Source organism: Durio zibethinus, chromosome 14 (genome assembly GCF_047325235.1).
Source record: "Durio zibethinus cultivar Kanyao isolate XHJ-2024 chromosome 14, ASM4732523v1, whole genome shotgun sequence".
NCBI classification, from domain to species: domain Eukaryota; kingdom Viridiplantae; phylum Streptophyta; class Magnoliopsida; order Malvales; family Malvaceae; genus Durio; species Durio zibethinus.
This window is the reverse complement of record NC_143175.1, coordinates 12,005,868-12,027,413: the sequence shown is the minus strand read 5'-3', so window position 1 is coordinate 12,027,413 and position 21,546 is coordinate 12,005,868. Positions and strand designations below refer to the sequence as shown.

The 21,546-nt window shown below is 31.6% G+C and overlaps 1 pseudogene across 1 annotated transcript; it reads left to right on the top strand.

Annotated features, from left to right (window-relative positions):
• Positions 1–2,213: 2,213 nt before the first annotated feature.
• LOC111294135 (putative sodium/metabolite cotransporter BASS4, chloroplastic) lies at positions 2,214–21,201 on the top strand (annotated as a pseudogene). Its single transcript, XR_016327526.1, has 14 exons — positions 2,214–3,099; positions 3,191–3,271; positions 5,297–5,404; positions 5,491–5,558; positions 6,689–6,762; positions 9,825–9,888; positions 9,976–10,044; positions 16,449–16,562; positions 16,934–16,955; positions 18,041–18,108; positions 19,907–19,993; positions 20,621–20,749; positions 20,843–20,944; positions 21,017–21,201. The product of XR_016327526.1 is annotated as a putative sodium/metabolite cotransporter BASS4, chloroplastic (transcript).
• The last annotated feature ends 345 nt before the right edge of the window (positions 21,202–21,546 follow it).

Sequence of the window (21,546 nt, the reverse complement as noted above, 5' to 3'; positions counted from 1 at the left end):
TTTTAATTATAACAGAGATCATTGTGGTTAATGCGATCATCGCGATCGTAATTTTTTTTTTTACACAATTTATTATAAAATATAATAATTATAATTATAATTATAAAAACTCTTATTCAATGATTTTAAAAATAGTTTATAACACTCAATATTTTTTATTTTTTTTAAAATATTATTCACAATTTTATTTAGATTATAAAAAGCATTCATAAAATTTTCAAACATATATTTTTTATTTTTTAGCTTTTAATCTTAGTAATAATAATAGATCATGTAATGCTAAATATATTAAATAATTTAATCTTTTTGATACACTAATTGATATAAATTTTTTTATCACAAGTAACTTTCAATAATTATATAATAAATACAATCTTCAATAATTACATAAAAATAACAAGAATAATTTAATATCAAAAAATTGACAATAATATAAATATCAAAATAACAAAAAAATTAAACTTCAAATACAAAATTATAAATTAATTATAACACAATCAAAATATAATATTTAATTTTAATTATTTTTCATTTAACTTATATAAAAAAATTTATAAAAAATTTTCATCTAAAATCTCTATATATTTTATATTAAATTATTAATCTCTTATTTTTTTAATTATAAATTTTCAAAACCTTTAATTAAATTTTATCTAAAAAAATTTTAAAAATTAATTACAAAATTAAATAAAAAATTCAACCCTCACCCTCACCCCCTCCCCCAACACCCCACCACACCCAATCCCTCCCTACCCAATCCAACGCCCCACCTGCCAAATGTCCCTCGATTTGTTTAATTCTAGGAGCGCAGCTTGCTCTCTTCTGCTCCTCATCTTCTTCCTCGTCCAAAGTTTAATTTTTCAAAATTTTCTTTTTTTTTTTTCTTTTTATCATTATCACTTATCTAATACCTATGAAATAACTCGATAAATTAATCACGTATCAAATATAATTATAATATCATGAAATCTAAAAAAAAAAAAAATTAGAATATTATGTAAAATCATCATTCTACCACTACAAACCTATATATAAATAAAATGAAAAAAATTAAAAATCACACGTAAACCAATAAACATAAAATGTAAAAAAAAAATTTATGTCCAATCATGAATTTATAGATTGAAATTAATATAACGTTGTATCCTTTTAAAAAAATATAATAACTTTTTATAACTTTTCATCTACCTATTATTTTAATTAAGTTAAGTTGTTATTAAAATATGGAAATGTTTCAAATGAATTTGATTTATATATATTTTTAAAGATTTATTTGCAAATCATTAATTAATTAAATATGAAAATATTGAATTAATATTATAATGTTTTATAACTTTTTGTATATCCTTATCATTTTACTTAAATTTGATGGTTTATAATGAAAAATTTTTTTAAAATAAATTAAATATGAAAATATTTAAATTTATATGATAATATCGTATGTACTTTTTTTGGGGTTAATGTTAGAATGATTTTTGAATTATATACTCAAATTTGATACTTAAATTTTAAAAATTTTTAATATGATATTTAAATTGTAAATATGTTAAATAATATAGTATTTGGATGATTATTTATTTGTTATGCGTTATTATTTAAAATCAATCACATTAAATATGAATATCATATTAATTATAGATTTATAATTCAAATTTTATATTAAAAATTTTTAAAATTCAATTGTTATATTAAAAATTTTATTATAATTTAAAGCTCTTTAACGACATTAGCTCTTTCATTTTCTTACCATTTTAATTAAATTCTGTGATAGATATTAAAATTTTGAAAAATTGAATTAAATGTATTTTTTAAAAATTATTTTTAAATAATTAATTGGTAAATTAATATTTATTTACTTATTTATTTATTGTGTAAAAATATAACTTTAAATATATATGTTAACTTTTATATTATACCTTTTTATTAATATTAATTTAATAAATAACAATTAATACTTTTAAACATGCATTGAGAAAATATGATAAAAAAATTATTTTTACAGAAAAAAATTATTAATCACTTGTTTGATAGAATATTAAAAAATTTGTAACCATTGATTAATTTTTTAATGCATTTGTTAATTTATTTTTTAAAATAATTTAATGTAAGATTTTTAATCGTAAGTGATTAAATGCCACTTAATTTGTTTACTAATTTTATTTAACATTTATAGAATCACGTAAATTTAAAATATTTTCTGAAGTTAGACTGGATAGCAGGGGCGTGGATCCTCTCCACCGCAAAGATGTCAGCGGCGATGTTCACTGATTTTCCAAACAATAATCTGTAGCTAAAAATTGTACACATAACTCTTTTTATCTTTTTGACTAAAATTTTGCGTTTCACAAAACCAACACCGTTTCTTCGCTTTCCTTCCGTCTTTACCCATTTCACTGGTTTTTTTTTTTTTTTTTTTCTTTTGCTTTACTTCCTCGCCATTGGTAAAATTGAGCAAGAAAGACATGTCGAGCCACAAAATCCTTCCTCCTCCGTATTATCTCTTATTTACAATGGTTTTTTTTTTTTTTTTAATTTCTTCTCCAAATCTATGGCATTGGCCTTTCTCTTTGTTTCTATAACAGACTTCCCATAACCTTTTTTCGTTCAATACCCAGCTACTTGATTCTAACTATTAAGCAAGTTGACAGCAATTTTTTTCTTTTTTTTTTGGCCGAAAGTTGGTAGTAATTTGATTTGAAAAGCAGATTCTTGTACTTGCTTTTGGATGACTTCAGCTTAAGAAGCGAAGAAACGGTATTAGTAAAGTGAAACGCATAGTTTGGTGAAAAAAAGGGAAGTGATGTGGATTACTTTTAACCATAGATTATTATTTGAATATCAGTGGAGATCTCCACTTATTTCATTGCAGTGGAGAGGATCCTCTCCCGGATAGCAGACTAGCAGAGAAACCACCATCTCCCAATATCGTTTGAGAGGTCTATGGCGGGAACCATCCGATCCCTAATTTTGACGCCTCCGTGCACCGTCACGGCGCCATTTTCTCGGCGGCAAACTTTCCCTCTCATCAGCCGCTCCCTCAGAATCAATCCTAGCCGTTCCATTTGAGCACTTGTCAGATGCTGTAAACTGTCGGATGAGGTTTCCTTCAATAGGCTTTCTAGTTTGACTTTCACTTTTTTTTTTTTCGTTTTATGCTTTTGCAGCTAACGAAGTTTGATTTGAATTGTAGACAAATGGTTCAGGTTTGGCTAATGGCTTAAATTGGACAAACCTTTGCTCAATTTTGCCGCCGACAATTTTCTTCCCTTAGGTAATGATAAATTTGTTTAAGGGGAATGAGCGTGGTTTTCGTTTTTGCTTTAAACAATGTTTACCGTTTTATTTTTCATTTTTTTGTACAAAATTAGCTGAATATGAATATATGATTTCTGTTCATGAGGAATGCACTCGAAGATTGTTGATTTTCTATTTTAGGATTCTTATGGTGTGTGCATTTTGAAATGGATTTTATTTATTGCAGGTTATTAGTTATAAAAATTGAATATCTCTATTCTTCTCATCTGTCTTTTAAAAAAATGAGAATGTTGGCTTTTCCTGCTTTCTTTTTCGTGAAAATTCAGTTGTGGAATGTTGCCATGCAATGGTCTTTGATGGTGCTATAAGGTTCTGGAAAATAAGGTTGTTTAATGTGTAATGATAAAAACCTTGAGTAAAAAAATCTGCAAGTATTTTTGGTGATTTTTAGATAGTGGCTGTTTTTATTTTCTTTTTACTTTCTAAGAAGCACTTTTTTAAATGAAAAAAGGATTTACTTTAAAGTGAAACAAGAATTGTTCAAACGACCTCTGCTTTTTGCTTTTTTTGTCTAAAATAAAAGACAGAACATGTTCTTCCTCGGTGGGATCATTTAACTACATGCTTCAATATTTTACAGTAGACCCTTTCACTTAAATGAAAGACTTGTTTTTGCTTTTGGTTTTAGAACAATTCCTTCTCTAATAAAATATATTTAGGGTTTAGGGTTTGCATTTAGAACAATTCCTTCTCAATATTTCTTTCAGATTCCTAACAGACACACTTATTAGTAATGCAACTTGTATAAGACCAACATAATTAGATATTGTTTATTTTATTTTTTGATTTGGAGACAAGGGGATTCGAATGTAGCTCTTTGAATAGGGGACATATGCATCTAGCATTGAGCCAAATGGTCAGGTGCGATATTAATTTAATTTTATTTGTCCACAATAGTGCCTGTTATGAGAAAAGAACAGAAAAGTTGGGATAGTTTTGTCATTTATAATTGATTCAACAAAAGAAGAAAAAAGTGGAATGATCACAGCAGGAGGTGCTCAATGGAGGGGCTAAAAAATAACTTGAATCAATGTTCATGATTAAGTGATAATGCCTTCAGTATTTGATATATAGTAGGTGGATAAACACATACACGTGTCATTCCGATTGCTGGCTTCTTGGGCAGAGTTTGAATTAGTGCAAAAGCATATCATATTGAGATTGATGAAAATTAAAGAATCACACGGAAAGATGAATAATTAACATTGATTTGTCAAAATATCCTTTTTTTGCCTTTCCATTATGGTAGTAACTGCGAATGAGCAAGTAGGGGGTGGCAACTACAGAGGTAGTGAGATTGACAGCAATTTCAGGAATGTGTTTTCCCAGCTCTTTAAATCTCTGGAAAATCTTGTAAGCTCCTTATGAATACTATTCTCTTGTAAATCCCTAAATTTGCTTTGTCCACAATTGCCCTGATATCAATTTCTTATTATCCAACCAAAAAAAAAATGAATTTCTATTGGATAAGGAAAGGATGTTGCTTTTGGTACAAGAAAGCCAATTCTAATCATCATCTAAAAAACACAATCCTACAAATAAAATCCATGATGAAACTAGGACAATGAAGTTGAGTCAAGTGCTAACAACAAAAATGATTTTTCTTTTTTGATCTGGGACCCCCCCGGTGTCCGATAGCCACTTTAGGCCCCGACTAATCCGGAGTCGAGCCTGGTCGGACCCCATAAGGGGAACAAGCTCTCCCAAGCCTGTTTTCTTTATTCACAAGACTCAGAACCGAGACCTTGCTTAAGTAGAACCGAGCTCCTTGCCACTCAGACCAACAGGCGTTGGTATAAATGATTCATGTTATTGAAAGGTGAAAGGAACATGTGAATATGTTCAGTTTTTCCTTATAATCTCAAAAACTTTGCCCTGTCCATTTAAAATTTTGTTTTTCTTATGCCTTCTTTGTGTGAGATAAGTCTTTTCATTCTCAAATATAACAAGGATTTGGTTGTTTTTGTGATGTTACAAGCAGTACTTATTGGTGGGGTAGCATTTGGACTTGCAAATCCTACCCTTGGCTGTCTTGCTGATAAATATTATCTGTCAAAATTTAGCACTTTCGGGATATTTATTATCTCGGGTAAAATTTGAGCATTGTTCCTTTTTTTCTCATGGTAAAGATATTGCCTTATGATTTACATCTCTCATAATTCACCTATTATGCAGGTTTGACTCTGCGCAATGATGCAATTGGTGCTGCTGCCAAAGCATGGCCTATAGGACTTTTTGGGCTAGTATGACCTCAAATTTCTTATGTGCCATTATGCATTTTGTAGGTTCATTTTTCATATTTGCATTTCCCTTTGTTCTCTTTCATAAATAATAGTTTTTTTGTCTTTCTGTGCAATTATCTCTGGCAGTTATATATATATGCAACCATTTGTTTGATATATTACACTATGTAGGAAATAAAAGGAAACGGAAGGTAAGGATAGATTTCCTTTGTTTGAGAGAGTTATAAAATGAAGCGAAGGGAAATGGAGGGAAACTCTTTATCCCTCTAAATCTCTTAAACTCAAATTTTTTTTTTTTTTCATTCTTTCATATTATAAGAAATTAGGGGAATTAATTATTCAATTACGAGAATCTGCTTTCTAGATTTTAACCTTAAAAAGGTAGATGAGAATTCAGCTCTTTTTGAGCTCTAAAGTTCTTTCTAGAATTTACTTCAACTGCAAACAATGAGAACCTGAGCACCCTAGACCATCAGTAAGAAGGACAACAACAAAAGTTTTTTTTCCTTCTTCAAACCACTTACATTCATCTATCTTGTCTTGTCACTTTATTGTTAATATTTTTTGTTTGATTTGCCTATTGAGAAGAAGGTGAGTCTGTATTTCACCACAGTGTCGGATGTATATATATCATGTCTTTGTCCATGTTGTGTCGTGTCAACATGGGTATGGCGGCTGAAAGTGCCAAGTCCGCAAAACAGAGTTCATGCGTGGCAACTTAAAAAAAAATCTACAGATCACTTTCATAATAATAAGGTACTTTTTCATCTTTCATTGAGAACTATAAACTTTATCCACTTAAAAATGCTCCAGCTTGGGAAAAATTACTTTATTAGGAGCTTCCTCAGAGTTCTAGAACCGGGCTAAATATTTGCACTTCTGTTTTGTTGGAAGGTAGTAATTACACAATTAAAAAAGAGGCACACTAGGAACCACAGATGGTCCTTCAGGAAGTGATAGAAAGCTAAAACCAAGGAACTTAGATGGTTGTTTTTCTTGTATCTTTGCTGTCATGCTTCTGTCTTCTCTTGATGTTTTATTCCAATGTTCAGCATTATAATGCTTCTAAAATTTGTAGTCAAATATGCAAGAACAGTTGTTTAAATAATTATTGCCTTCTTTTATTGCAGTGCTCCATCCTATTGTTTACTCCATACTTTTCAAGGCTAATACTGCAAATTCAGCTTCAACCTCCTGAGTTTGTTACAGGTTTGATAATAGAACTTAGGGAGATTTCTTGCTTGTTCTTATAATTTGAAAAAATAAAGTTGAGAAAATAAATTACTTATCATATATATGTTGTTCTTCTCTAATTCTAAGTTTGCAAATGACCTTTTTTTTTTAAATTTATTTTCAATATGAAATGGTTGGAAATATATAGTTGCTGCTGTCTTATGGCCACTAAATTCCAAGTAGAATTGCTGGTGTTCCTTCTGGCAAGGACTATTTAGTAATTATCTATTTACCTTCTTTTTTTTTTTTTTCATGCCGTTGCCAACTTTGTGGAGGATCTGACTTCTTTTTATAACAGCTGCTGAGTTAAGTTTCATGCTTTTACTAATAATTTTCTTAGTCTTGCCACTTGTGACCTTTTTGTTAGGGAATTGCAATTACTATGATATAAACCTTGAGCAACTTCAAACTAATTTGAGGTATAGATGAACTTACTATTGGAAAGACAAAACATAATCATATGAGAAAGACATAAACTCAAAACTAAATAGGGTTGACTAGTTTGATTGTCTTGAGTTCCGTTGTGCTTTTGTCAAGTGTTCAACCTAGAACCAATTGGCAATTGGTGGAGACACCCAAGTTCAAATATGAAAGCCATAGCAAACTCAAGATATAGACACAAAATTGCTAGTCAGATTGTTGGATCCAGATTTCAGTTTCATAGTGGTCTTGGAACTCTTGGTACATGATCTAGATCTCTGAAATTGGGGATTTTTTTTTCATCAAATACAATCAATATATTTGTTGAATCTAAGGTCATTCACAAAGCTAGATAAAGAGGGAGAGGTAGAGGTGGGGGAGGGGGGAGGATTTCGAGTTCGGCACGCAACATTATATTGTACAGTTGTGGCTAGATGGAAAAAAAGAACAATGCCAAATAGATTACACGTTTCCTTTTTTTTCCAACTTGAGTACAAAATCTTTAGGCCCACAATCCATTCTAAAAAGGCTTTGTACTTTCTTCATATTTGGGTTTAATAAGTGGTTATAGTCTAGCCCAGAAAAAAGACCAGGTCTTAGGCTTTTTATGTCTTCAGGCTATTGCTTGATCATACAGTCCCATGTAAATTGGTTGGTGATTTTTATTTTCACTCCACTGATTTTGAAGTCCACATGACCCCATATTTAGATAAGAAGAGTTAATTGCTCCATATTAGCCAAAAAAACTACTATTGTATTATATGTAATTTTGTTTTATAGTAACAAAGAATGGAAATTATTGGATTTTGAATAACATATACTGTCCGTGACCCAATAGTTGTTTCAAAGCATACAAGAATCTGAAATAGCATACCAACTAAGCCTACTGCCCTCACACCACATATTAAGTGGTGTAGCTTGCTACCGTACCCATGCCACATTATTGGTATGGGTATTAGTATTTGAATGACATTGTCATATGCGTACTAAATTTTGATATCTTTGATCTTTTATTCAAAGCCTTCCATAGTTTGTTTGTAATATATTAGCTTTTATGATGATTTTTATGTTCAAAAGCCATGTTTCAGTTTGTCATCTCATTATATGATTTCAACTTCCTTTCAACAATTTCTTCTAGTTGCCCTTTTATTTTTCAAGTATGATTTAACTCAAATGTTTTAATTTACTGACATCTAGATGATTGATTTTTTTTTCTTTTGTTCCAAAAGGGATCATACCTGATTTTGCCCTCCAACTTTACTAAAAAGCATATTTAGCCCTCCATCATTTATTACATACAAAATCAAGGCTTTGTACTTTAATTCAAATGCTATTGTAAATCTAAACATTAATTACCAGTGCAGTGAAACCTAATGGATAAAAATAGCCATTAAGCGCATTGCTAGTGCAATTTTAACAGCCACTTGGCACCTATATAAAATAAAAAATTGTATCATGGACATCAAATATAATTATTTTATAATTTGACATGGGCATAGTTTTTTTTATTAGACTAAAATGTTTAATATGCCCTTGAAGTATCCTAATTTCTCAAAATAGCTCTTATCCTTTTATTATACCTAAATAAGCTTCTAATGTATGATTTTTACTCAGATAAACCCTTATATCGAGTGAAAGATGTCATGTGATATAGGTGACGTTAACAACCGTTAGGATTATGGCCAGTTGGCATTTTTGGCACTCATGGTAGATGATGTTGCTTTTTTGACTTAGTGGAATTGATTGATTGGATCTTTTGCACTCAACCAATTTTGCTAAGTTAGAAAAGTCAAGTCAGTGTGTATGTAGGTCATAGTTATAAGGTAATGTTGTACGAATCAGTTAGTTGGTATACTGTGAAACAACTATTGGATCATCAATAGTATTTTTTATTCAAATGCAAATATTTTTCATTATTTGCTAATTCAAAATAAATTTCATAAAATAAAATAGTATTTTTTTCGGCTAATGCAGGCTACATGAATAGCAATCATGTTGACTACAGAATCAATGGAGTAAAATAAAAAATTACCCGCCAATTGATATTGAACTATATAATCAAGCAAGAGCCCAAAGACATAATAAAGCCCATCAGGTTCCAAGACACGTTGCTTTCTTTTTTGAGGGTATAATCATTTGTTAAACCCAATTGTGATGAAAGTTTAAAGCTTTTCTGGAATGGATTTTGGGATTGAGGAATTTGAATCCAAGTTGGAATAAAATAGAAAATCCTAATCTGTTTGGGATTGTTGTTGTTCTTCTTCTCCATCTAGTCATAGCTACACAACATATTGCTGCTTGCCAAACTCAAAATCCCTCCCTACCTTCCACCCTTGCATCTCCTCTTACTCTCTTTGTGAATGACCTTAGGTTTAACAAACATGTTTTATGTGTTTCGTGTAAAAATTTGGATCCCCATTTTTAGGTATCCAAATCGTGTACAATGAGTGTTGGGATTGTAAAGGTAACACAATCTAGATCCCATAATCCCTTTCGTGTTTCCAAGGAGGGCACCAATCTTGGTAAATATGAACGATACAAGAGGGAAAATGATTAGTTATTATTATTATTGTTGTTGTTTTATTACAAACTAATAATTTCTGTTCTTTTAACTACGGGACTTGCTTTATTTAACCGTATGTCAACAACATTATCAAGTGCAGCTGCACTTACTCAGGCATGCTTGTTGCTATTTATTGTCTAAATCCATTCCATGATGTCTTTGGCTTTGTGTTTAAATAAGGCATGCATTTTTCAAATGCAGCTTGCTGGGGGGAACTTTCCACTTGCTCTTGCAATGACAGTGATATCTAATATTTTGGGAATCTTGATTGTAAGTTGTACAAGCAAAAGGTGTATGATTAATATCCTGTTAAATTTTAGCTTTGCTATTGGAATTGATTGGATGTTTGATATATCCTTGCTTCCCTTTTAACTCTCGATGGAGTATTTTGGTCAATGATTGATATGCTGATTGCATAGTGTTATCTATGTCTTCTCTATGAATATTTTCTGATTTTGATGTTGATCATTATTGTCTGATATCCCCTGGCTGTACATCATTTCAATGTATCAATTGCACTGATTTTAATGTAATTTATATTTATAGATTGCTATTGTTAACTAAGGAGAAATATAAAGGGGAAGAATGTACTGGAAAAAACAATATATTTCTAGTTAGTGAATTTTGTAATGTAATAGAACTATTATCCCCTACCATCAATTAACTTATGTTATGGGATGTTAGACTTAAGAGGTTATTATTCATATTAGTGCTGAACTATTGAGGAAAAAAAAATTAATAGGATAGTTTCAAATTAGTTCATCTTTATGGTATTGAAATGTGGGCTTCTAAAAATTATGGTAAAGTGATTGTTCACAATTTGAATCTGAATACATGGTGCTATTGGAAATTATAAAATAAGGAATGAATGCATTCAAAATGGGGTTAATTAAATATGACTCTAATGAAGGATAAATTCAAAGAGTACCCTCTAAATAGATTGGTCATATTCAACATAATTTTTAGGAAATGATGATTTGCAAAAGTGATTTAATACTGTGGGAAAACACTTAGTTATAGCTGGCTGTAATCTGTATAAATTTGTATCCTTAGAATTAAGTATTTATATCCCTAGAATTAAGGACAGAAAAATTAGGATACACAATCCTTCAATCATAGGGATCAGCTTTATGAAGATATAGTTTATTAGTTTATCCTCTAGTTAGCTATATATAAACCTAAGGTGCTTGTGTAATTCAATAGAAAAGGTTTTCAATATCCTCTTGGTTTTTTCACATGGTGTTATTTTCTTGGGAAGAAAATTTTTTTCAGCATTCATTGCTGAATTCTCTTTTAAGCATTCATAGCCAAATCTTGTTAAGTCTTCCATAGTCTTATTTGTTCCTTCTTTGGCCTTCATTACCAAGAATTGTCTCTAGTTAAATCTTCACTAACAAGACTCGTTTCAGTCTTGAAAAAGATAACCAAGTCAGAGATAGCAGAATCTATCTCTACTACTCGATTTGAGGAAGTGACAATTGGTCAAACCAAGGAAAACTACAAAATATCCAAGTTGCGTGCGGATTGAATGGAAAGAACTACTTGGAGTGGTTGCAGTTGGTTCAAACCTTTCTAAAAGGGAAAGGAAAATTTAGCCATCTTCTTGGTATCAATCCTAAGAAAAGAGATCCAAAATTTGAGGCTTAGGATGAAGAGGATTCCATGATTATGTCATGGTTGTGGAATTCTGAACTAGAGACATTTTGGAGTCAATTTGGCAAACCTACTCCAAAGTTAAGGATGCTGCTCAAGTCTATGCGATAAAGATCAAGACTGCAGCTTTCAAACTAGGGAATAAGTTAGTCAAAGTTATTTTTTTGAAAAATCTTTGGCAAGAGATGGACCACTACTAGTGTATAGAGATGAAGTATAGTGAAGATGCAATAACTTTTAAGAAGTTTATTGAAAAATATCATGTCTATGATTTTCTTGCTAGACTTAATGTTGAGTTTGATCAAGTCAGAGTCCAAATTTTAGAAAAAGAAGATCTGCTTTCTTTAAATGAGGTGATCTCCTTGGTTACAGTAGAAGAGAGTAGAAAAGGAATGATGCTTGATATCCTGCATGTAGAAGGATCCAGTATGGTGTCTAATGGTGGGAGTAACCAAAGCTTGGAACAATTACTAGTCAATGAGAAAAGGAAAGGTGATTTGGCTAAAACCTCAAGTCATAATAGTATTTGGTGCAACTATTGCAAGAAGTTGAGGCACACCAAAGATCATTGTTGGAAACTAAATGGAAAACCTTCAACTTCGAGCAAAGAATGGGGTTATAAACGAGGATAGCCAAGAAATCAAGGCCGAGCTCACATGACTGTAATGGAGTCAAACCAAGAAAGTTTTAGGAAGCAGAAGAGTTAGACAGAGAAGAGATTGAAAAACTGAGAAGCCTATTATGAACCCTTGAAAAGCCTACTGGTGTATGTTCCTTGGCACACTCAGGTAAGGTCTCTAGTTTTGTTAAAGTCTAGTTTTGGATTATATGTCTTGGATAAGTCTATTACGAGTTCATGAGTCATTGACTTGAGTTTCAAACCATATGACACGTTCATCACCTAAGTTTAATACATATACCATGCGTCCTGGTAATAAGAAAATTGTTGTTGCAGATGGTTCACTTACTACAGTGGCAAGGTTAGGAGATGTTCAAGTTAATTCCTCATTTATTCTTAAAAATGTTCTTTGTGTTCCTAGATTGTCTACTAATCTGATATCTATATAAAAATTTGTTAGAGACATGAACTGCGGTGAGACTTTTTATCTCTCCTATTGTGAATTTCAGGATCAGGATTCAGGAAAAAAGATTGGACTTACTAAGGACAATGATGAACTATATTATCTTAAGACATCAAACAATGCAAGTATATCAAGAATAGTTTACCTTTCTCATTTCTTTATGGAAAACCTCTAATAAAGATACAATTTGGCTTTATCATTTTCGTTTTGGACATCTTTTTTTTGGAAAACCATGTTTCCTTCTTTGTTCAAAGGATTAAATGTCCAAAATTTTCATTGTTATGTTTGTAAACTTGCAAAGCATAGATATGTGCCTTTTCTAGTTAACAATAATTACTTCCTTTTACTCAATTCATAGTGACATATGGGATCCCTATACAATTTCTAATATTTCTAGTGCAAGGTGGTTTGTTTCATTTAGAGATGATTGTATCAAGGTCTTTTGGATTTTTTTACTTAAATCCAAATCAGATGTGAATAGTATATTTTTAAACTTCCAAAGCATAATCCAAAGTTAATTTGGAGTGAAAGTTAAGAGATTTAGGCCTGATAATGCGAGAGACTATTTCAACTAGAGTCTATCTATTTCCAAAAGGAGGAGATTATTCATGAGTCATTTTGTGTTAATACTCCACAGTAGTATGGAGTGGCAAAGAGGAAAAACGGTCATTTATTAGCCACAACCTGAGCTTTGCTTTTTCAAGCAAATGTACCTAAATCCTATAGGGGAAGCTGTTATCACTGTCACATATATTATAAATAGGTTACCTTCAAGGGTTTTGGGATTTAAAACTCCTGTGGAACTACTCTCATAATTCTATCCCAACTATAATATCACAAATAATCTCACACCTAGGATATTTGGTTGTACATCATTTGTTCATGTTCACAATCATTATAGGAGGAAGTTGGATACAAGGGCAATTAAGTGTATTTTTGTGGGGTATTCATCAACTCAGAAAGGGTATAATTGCTAGCATCTTCCTACAAAAAAAATTCTGTCCATAGATGTCACTTTTGACAAAAGTAAATCATTTTTTACTTAACCTTATCTTCAGGAGGAGACTTCATTCATGGAAGATAAGGATAAAAATTTCCTTTTGCTTAACTTGTCCTCCTCCTCAACATCTTCACCCATTAATTTTTTTAGGTCTAAATCTATTTCTTTTAAGTCCAAGTTAAACACTGAATATGAGTTTGAACTCATTCCAAACACAGAAGTGTGATGAAGGATAATACTATCTTGATTTTATGAAGGAATTACAGGGATACTCAAGAAGGAAAGTTCTAACTCCTAAACCAGTGTAAGTACAAGAACCTAATCCTAACTATGGAAATGAGGTAACTACTATCTCTGACTTTATTATTCAAAATGAGCATGAATTTCCTAAAACTAAAACTAGTGATTATAATCTGCCTATTGCCATTAAAAAAGGAACCAGAGAATATACTAAGCATCCATTATACCCAGTGTCTAATTTTTTATGTCATTTGAAAATTTTTCACCATCCCACAAAAATTTCCTTGTGAGCCTAAACACTATTTTTATTCCAACTACACTATTCGAGGCATTATCTAATAAAAAATGGAAGCAAGCCATGAAAATAGAAATGGATGCCTTAAAGAAAAATAAGACACAAGAATTGTTAGGGTTGCCTTAAGGAAAAAACCTAGTTGGGTGTAAATGGGTTTTTAATGTAAAATACAAGGTGGATGGTATTGTTGACAGGTATAAAGCCAAGTTGGTGACTAAGAGCTACACTCAAACTTATGAAGTGTATTATCAAGAAACTTTTGCTTCAGTTGCCAAGATGAATACAAATAGGATTTTTTTACCCTTGGCTGCAAATTACAATTGGCAACTTCAAGAATTTGATGTAAAGAATGCTTTTCTACATGGTGATTTCGAAGAAGAAATACATATGAAGGTTCCACGGGATTCGGAGGTCATCTAGAAGCAAACAAAGCATGCAAGCTAAAAAAGGCTTTATACGGCTTTAAACAATCTCTTAGGGCGTGCTTCGGGAGATTTGTCAAAGTGATGTTAGCAATGAGATATAAGCAAAGTCAAAGGGATCACACACTATCAAGCACTCAGGTTTAAGGAGAGTTATAGTTCTGTTAGTGTATGTTGATGATATAATTATAATAGGAGATGATGAAAAAGAGATAGAATCTCTAAAATAGTGTTTGGCCTGAGAATTTGAGATAAAAGAGTTAAAGAGATTGAAGTACTTCTAGGAATTGAAGTGGCTCACTTACGGCATGGTATTTTCATCTCACAATAGAAATATGTGATGGATCTTTTGAAGGAAATCAAGAAGCTTGCATTTAAACCTGCAAATACTTTTATAGATCCTAATCATAAACTCGGAGAAACTAATAAAGATGCTATTGTATAGAGAGATGTACCAGATAATAGTTGGAAGATTCATTTATTGCTTACATACTAGACTTGATATAGCATATGCTGTGAGTGTGGTAAGTCAGTTTACGCATAGTCCTAAAGAAGTGCACCTGTAGGTTGGCTATCGTGTACTACACTATTTGAAGGCCAATCCTGGGAAAGGTATTTTATTCAAACGAAATTTTGGGTTGGTACTATCGGCATATATAGATATTGATTATGCAAGTTCAGTAACTAATAAAAGATCCACCTTGGGCTATTGCATTTTCCTAGGTAGTAATTTAGTGACTTGGAGGAGTAAAAATAGAATGTGGTGGCAAGATCAAGTTCTGAAGCAGAGTTTAGAGTAATAACTTAAGGAATTTGTGAATTACTATGGTTAAAATTATCCTAGTAGACTTGAAGATTGAGTGGGATGGACCAATGAGACTTTATTGTGATAAAAAGTCTTTAATAAGCATTGTATACAATCCTATGCAACATGACAGAACAAAACACATTGAATTAGAGCGGCACTTCATAAAGGAGAAACTAGACAGTGGGTTGATTTGTACACCGAATGTATCAACCAAGGGTCAACTTGCAGATGTGTTGATTAAAGGTCTTAACAGTGCAACATTTCAAGAAATTAAAACACTTATTCATTAGCTTGAAAGGCAGTGTGGGAAAACATTTAGTTACAACTGGGTGTAATATGTATATATTTGTATCCCTAGAATTAAGTATTTGTATCCCTAAAGTTAAGGATATAAAATTAGGATAGACGATCCCTCAATCATAGGGATCAACCTTAGGAAGATTTAGTTTCCTAATTTATCCTCTAGTTAGTTGTATATAAACCTAAGGTGCTTGTATAATTCAATATAGAAGTTTTCAATTACTCTTGGTTTTTCCACAAATACTAATAGAAGGATTGATAAAGTGTACAGCTATAATTGAAATTTTTACGTGTTACAATGATAAAGGTTTAAGTTTGAAAATCTTAGGAAAGGATGGTAATCAAGCAGGCAGAAGATCTAAGTTGTTAGAGTTACTGTTTGGTTAGGTTATCTCTTAAGTTTTAAATCATTGATTTGTAATGGTGGAGCATAAAGAACAATCAAAATGAACTAAGTTGTCTTGGGCTAAAGTGAGAAAAATGATGTTCTAAAGATCAGAGCATTTGTTTCTTTTTTTTTATTCTCTTTTAAATCAACATTTATTACATTGTAATTCAATGAAGTTCTAGACCTAGGGGAACACCAGCAGTTAAGAACCAGAGAAACCAACTTGGAGGTTTTGGGTACAAATCTTGGGAAGGAGTGGGTTTTGTGGGATAGGAGAGGTATACCTACCATTATGTAGTCCAAGATCATATGTATCCAAAAAAAAAAAAAATGAATGAAGTTTTAAGTTGTCTCATGTTTCCTCTCTCATGTGCACACGCATGCACATTGTGTGTTTAAAACATGTTTGATTTATCAATTTCAATTTTCTTTTTTTTTTCTATCCTTTTTAATTTAAATGAACATATGCTAATATATCATTTTCAGATTCCATTTTCCATCTCAAAATTCATAGCTGATGGAGTTGGTGTGTCTGTTCCAACTGAACAACTACTTAGAAGTCTTGTTCTTAGACATTTGGTTCCTCTGATATTGGGGAAGGTAATATTTCCGTTGATTCTTACCTGGAAAGAAGAAAATTCTTCTGGTTTCACTAATTTAGAAAGAAAAATTCATGCTATTTGAAATGAAGTACTTGAGTAGCATAGTTCAGTATTTTTTTTTTTCTTTCATGATTTTACATTCACCATGTTGTTACTTTTTTGCCCGTGGGGGGGGGGGTGTGGGGGGGTCAGGGAGAGCGGCATACACAATGGTTGACTTCTGATACATAGTGAATAGTTAATACTATTTATCCAAAAATTAAAAAGAAAAGTTAATACTACAAAAACTGGTCCTCCAAGTCGTATTAGAATAACCTTCCTATAGGTTTTTATTGTTTTCTAACTGTAATTTTTGCCTCCTAATTACAGGTTTTATGAGAATCCTTCAGAGGTGAGCCTCTCCATCATGGCTATTTTTTCCCTTTTCCTTCTAAGCAGGTTCTGCATAATCTTTATGCTAAGGCATCCATGTTTTAGAATATACTTATGCTAATGCACCAATCTTCTTAGCTTCCTCATACTTATAATGTTTCGACTGGATGAAATGTTAGTAGAGCTGTCAAATCTGATCTGAATTTGAAAAACCCATTCACCCGCCCGAACCTGAATCCTACCCAACCCGATTTTGACCAAGAAAAGTCAACAATTTGAACTCCAAATGACCTGAACCTGAATTTGATTTGACCCAAACCCAAATGATCTGATAGATTAACCTGAAATGACCCAAAATTATATTGATTTGACTTTAAAATCAATAACTGTAACTCGAAAATAACCCAAACCTGAAAATATTTAAATATTCTTTGACCCCAAATGACCCAACCCAAACCTGGCCTGCTCATTTGCCACCTCTAAATGATAGGATAGCTGATTGGAACATGTAGCTGACATTAAGAATGCCCTTTTTTTTTCATTTTTTGATAATGTAGTGATTGTTATCAATACTTCTACATACCTTTAATTCTGGTAAATGTTGTCTTATTTGATATGCATCTTGGCAAAGCGTAAAAATTGAAATGCAAAAGGTTAGGTATTCAAAACTATTTAAGAATCAAATTCTATAGGCTGAAAATGGGAGCCCATGTACTTCAGGATTCGGAAGATTAGTTTGAAAGAATGAATAGAGGTTATTAATCTCTTTGAGTTTCAGGGTGGCAGATTTTCCCATTCTCGAGCACTCTTTTGTTTACTTCCAAACCTCAAAAACAGTGCAGTGTGCACTCAAGACTATCATTTATCTCTAATTGCTATTTTATGTCTGACAACCAAGTAATGGATTCTCAAGAAACCAGAGAAAAGAAAGAAATTTCCTTCTGTGTAAAAATATAAGGCTATCTGAGCTTGTGAAGACAAACTGAAAATTTTAATGCACGGTATTTTGGCTTTCTTGTTGCATGTACAGCACCTACTCGGAAGTTCTCTTCTATGTTTTTTACCAACTCATGCTCTCAAACATGATTAAACTGTGTAATACAGGATTGGCAGACTTCGTTGACCATAACCGTAAGCTATTTTCAAAGATCAGTGCAGTCTTCGTCAGCTTAGTAAGGCCTAAATTTTGGATCATTTTAGTTTTATTTTACGTATAATAATATTGTAACATCAAGTAATTTTAACTTTTGCTTTTAACGTGTTGAAACAATTTCTCTCTTTCCATTTGAAGTTTATGTTGGCAGTTCAGAAGTTTTCTTCCATTCAAGTTTCAACATTTCATTCCATTCACTCTGCTGAAATTTGGAACATCGGATCTTTTAATTTATTTCAACGAATAGCTTAAAAATAGTCAAGTTCAGCAATTACACTTGACATGCGTGTTTCTAGGCCTACTATTGTTTCAGATAAAACTGCTTGTTTCTTTGTTATGGCCCTTGCCCTGACTATATAAATAAACGATTCAGCACAGGATGCCATAGCAGGTGAGATACCAAACAAATTGGACTGCAATATGTCTGTTTTAAATTGAACGGTACCCTGAGCTTTCCTTGATTATGCTATCTCGCATAGATATAATGCCATGGCTATCCTTTTTCTACCTATATAAGAACCCTGTTTATTAGTTAAATTCTTTTATAAAAATACTTATTGACCCAACTTTATACTGATTTTGACTAGTTGTGGCACTATGGAGACTGCCTATCAATTTGGGGATTGTATCTTAAATGCAGTAATAGGTTTCGATATCACTTATTCAACAGTCTTTAGCAGCCAATTCTCACGCCTTGCTTCTAAGCTTTATTTATTTGGCTCTATTTCTTTACTTCCTGTCCTCCTACCTATCAAGCTCCCTCTTTCCCTTTCTTAGGTCCTTACATGCTTTTATGGAACCTTTAGTTTTTTTTTTTTTTTTGTTCTTTTCTCTTTTTTCTCACTTATTCATTCTTAATCTTTAAACCATTACCATGTTCATTTAAGTTCTTAAGAGTTAATTTGTCCACTACCATATGTTCTAACATTTAGAAAGTAATGTCAGAATAATATTTAAATTTATAGATAAGGCCAGAATCCTGCTGAGGGGTTTAGGGAAGACGAGCTAGATTCTGTGACAGAATGGAAAGAAGCTAATTGAGTGTTTAAACTATTTAAGAATTTTTTTCCTTATTTTTGAATCATACAAGTGGCTTAATTGTAATTCTCTATAGCGATTTACGGTTTTTAGATTATTTAGGCTATTTTATATTAATTCGTGTTTTGCTTATTTTCCACGTATTAGGCTTTAGGATTATATTTTGTATTTTGCATTTTTATCAATGTTTTGAGGTTTAGCTTATTAGTACCTATGTTAAAAGTGCTAAAAGTAAGCCGTGTGAGAAACCATGTTATGCCTTCAATATGATACATTCATGAACTTTTAACCAGTTTGAATGCTTTTCAGTTAAGTCTATGCTTGTATTTGTTTACTTAAAAATGGTAATTTGGATGCTATATAGTAAAACCAAAAATATTTGGATGGAATCATATCAAAGGTAATTTGGCATGTCATTATTGAGATGTTGGGTTTATCTGATACTAGTCTATATGTTTGTGTCACCGTGGTTATGGTTCTAAAATGCATGCTGTACTTACTGTGCATGTGTCATTTCTCAGTTTACACAATTAATAATATTCTATTAGGCTTATTTCATACTATGTCAAGTGCCAACAAATTTTCATGTTTTTCAAAATTTTCTTGTCATTTCTCTTAATTTAAAATCAACTTTCCTTTTTATTAAAAGCTTAAGGTTCACTGTTTCTATGAAAACGTGTCTGAAGCTCAGATATGATTCTTGTAGAAATAATGCAGCAACTTTAGATGCCATTTTGGTTTTAACTTGTATTATGTTTCATAATTATGATGGTTGCCAGGTGCCATGGATGCAAGTGAGCAGGTCGAGGTTGTTACTTATGGTGGTTAAACCTGCAGCTTTTATTGTTGCTATTGGAGTGGCAATGTATGTCCATTTCGTTCTTTTTCCAGTTTACTGATAACAGTGACATACAAGAAAATTATGAAAACTTTCATGCATCAGACCTAAGATCCTGTTGTAAAAGAAATGATCATAGATCTAATAGTATGGAAACTGGCTTGACATTAACTGTCATTGTAGGATCACATCTGATGTTCCCACCAAGGACCTGTCTCTTGCATGATGTTAGACTTTCATGTTTCCCATTCTGTGGCTCGGCATAGTTTGCCTGCTGTTGCTTTATTGTAAGTCTCAATTGAGTTAATCCTGTGTCTTTCACTGCGAACTGTCTTCATGCGAATCTGAAGTGCAAGCAATTTTAGTTTGACCTAGATCATTTGGGTAGATTTATTAACCTGGGTTTACAAATTACAACTCGTGTCAAAACTAATATTCCAATCTATTGTCTTTCCAATTTGTTATAGCCAATCATACAATTTTTGTGTATTTTGTTTAGCATTAGTCCAAAAGTTGTGTACATATAGTTCAGGTAGGGAGGGAAAAAATGAGAACTTGATGAAACTATTATGCATAATTTCCGTATTGATTGTATCTTATACACTTTTGATGGAGTTGCATCTGCTTACTTAAGGATTCCTTAATTTATTGCTGGCTTTTACACCTCATTCTGTTAGCTTTTAACGCTCTTGCTATAAGGAGCCTCTCAGCTGTCCCTGGCGGTAGTAAATCAATTTTTGCCAAGAAAGAAAATGCCCAAGCAGCTTTGCTTGTTGCAAGCCAGGTGGCTATCTTGAGCTAGCCATTGTTTACAAAAAAAAAATTTTCTCCTCTAAAAGCACTTTTTCTCAAGCTCTTGTTTTTTCGATGATTGTAGAAAACTCTGCCTGTAAAGGTGGCAGTTGTGGAGCAGCTTGGTGGTGCATTTAGTGAATCTGGTTTACTGGTTCTACCATGTGTTGCTGCACATTTAATTCAGGTTATATCATTATCTCTCAGCTTCTCTTGCTGTCAATATCATTGTTTTTATACCATTGATATTGTTATGCAGATTATCTTCGATTCCTTCCTCGTTAACTTTTGGCTTCGAGGAAACCACTCATCAAACACTGCTAAGGTAGCCTGAGTGGTAACATCAAGGTAGGTAACTTCATACCGGATAACATTTTGATTTTCTTTAAAAATGTGGTATACGACGGTATCAATTGTTTTGGTATATTGTTTTGAATTTTTCAATTTAATGTATATATATATATATATATATATATGTTTATTTATAAGTATATATGAACTTGTACATTATAATCTTATTAATAATTTACAAAATAAATAGACAATATTTTCAAAAATCAAATAAATAAGTTTAAAAATATAAAAAATAATATTATAAATTTTTTATGATATTTTTAAACATTTAATCTAATCATATAATGTTTAAAAAAGTATTTTTTTAATGCAAATATTAAGATAAAAATAAAGAGATAAAATAAATTAATTTTGGTTTTATGATTTTTAAATTTTAGAAAGGGAATATAATTATTTTCTTAAAAGAGATTAAAATATTTATGGACTTTGATTTGA